We start from the raw sequence: 1,655 nt of genomic DNA, 5'->3' as shown, positions 1-1,655 counted from the left end.
AGTACAAATTTCATGCGACAAATTTGAGAGCAAGGAATCGTCCATGCTAAGTTTTAAAGCATAACCCTCTAACTGGAATGCAATATCTATATTACGTGTGTGGCTTATGAAATACAATATATGTATACCATTAAATGGCCAAAAATGCCCATTTATGAAATGTATATCTGCACTATTGAATGGGTAGAAAATGTCCATAATTGAATGGAGCTTGATGGATATCACAGATGGACGAAATTCTTCTACAGCACGAGCTGAAGCACACACGCATGCAAAAATAAAACGTATAATAGATGTGCAGCTAAATGTTCTGTGTAAAGTTTCAGAAAGTATCGTGATTGCCTCAAATCCTCTGTGATTTTAATTTCTGGAAGGAACATAACATTTTTTTTTGATAGCACGGGGCATAGAACCCTAGCTCTTATTTTCTCCAAACCCTCGATTTTTTTCTTTTTTTTTCAAAATAACAAATTCATAATCCCAATAAAACATTAGACATTAAAAATGTGAACTACGATTTCCATTATCCCTCTTCCCTTCCATTTTCAGGCTCAAGAATACATATGCCGCATGCAATAAATAGAATATTTCTGTGAACCCTAACTAAAGGTCGCCCCCTCCACCCCGCGCAAAAAAATAATAAATAAATAAAAAAAATTGGTGAAGGCATAAACACAGGAGCACGTCTACATGCATCCCTGGGGTGGGTGAACGAGTCAAACTGGAGAAAATTCGTGGACCCTGAGAACAGATCCACGCTTTCCCATATCGTGGAGGTGGACACTGTGAATCGAACCCTTGACCTTGGCTCGAGAAGACTGTACAGCACTTGCCTGATAACGGTGAATACCCCGGCCCGTGGTGGTTGCAGAAGGTAATCGGTCAAAACGTGTGCCACTCCGTTGAGTTGTCGGTGGTGGACATCAAGAATCGTTCGATGAAGATGGTGACGCGGAATGTTACTCTGAAGAATTTCATCGAGGTGGAGGAGAAATGTTCGTTCGCCCCGCATCCTCAGCATCCGGATTGGACGCTCTTCAAGCAGGATATGAGCATACGTTGCGCCACTCTCTCGGCTTTGGCGTCCATGGCAGAGAAAGTAGAGCAGCGCTGTGCCGAAAAATTCCTGCAGAACTTTGTGACTCGATAAGCTCGTACGCCATTGATCTGCATCTTCGGAGTTGGAGCCCCTTCCGTTTTGACAGGATGATGGGTAGCTTAAGGGAATTAACTCCCTCACTAAAACATAACCCGATATCCTTTCCTCCCATTTATCATGGTGGGGTGTCATCCATCGAGTATACTATCATGTTACTCAATTCGTCGTGCCATCATCCCGAGGAATCTTACAGTAAACTATGTTTTCCTTACCATAATAATCTCTTGGTCTCGGTACTTGATATGCGCTACTAACCGATAATTAATATGGTGATTCAATTAACCTGCCCCCTTTCAACAGAAATTATATATCATATTAAAATAAATACAAGTAGGTTCAGATTTCAAATGCGTTTCGATGCGATGTACTGGGTTATAAGTGATGTGTCCATAACTTAATATGCATGAAGGATGCATTGAGAAGGTCATATAACCTGTCGGCTTCCCTTTTGGAGCACCCGCTGAGTCATTGTATGCTTTGTCCTTCATCGGTTGTG

The 1,655-nt window shown here is 41.6% G+C and overlaps 1 pseudogene; it reads left to right on the top strand.

Moving 5' to 3' along the window:
- The first annotated feature begins 654 nt into the window (after positions 1-654).
- Positions 655-1,150, top strand: LOC149248652 (uncharacterized; annotated as a pseudogene).
- Positions 1,151-1,655: the final 505 nt, after the last annotated feature.

The sequence above is a fragment of the Pinus tabuliformis genome, chromosome 7, assembly GCF_031772625.1.
Source record: "Pinus tabuliformis cultivar Carrire ecotype Pingquan chromosome 7, CPIR1, whole genome shotgun sequence".
Lineage (NCBI taxonomy): Eukaryota > Viridiplantae > Streptophyta > Pinopsida > Pinales > Pinaceae > Pinus > Pinus tabuliformis.
This window is presented reverse-complemented; position numbering and strand designations above follow the sequence as displayed.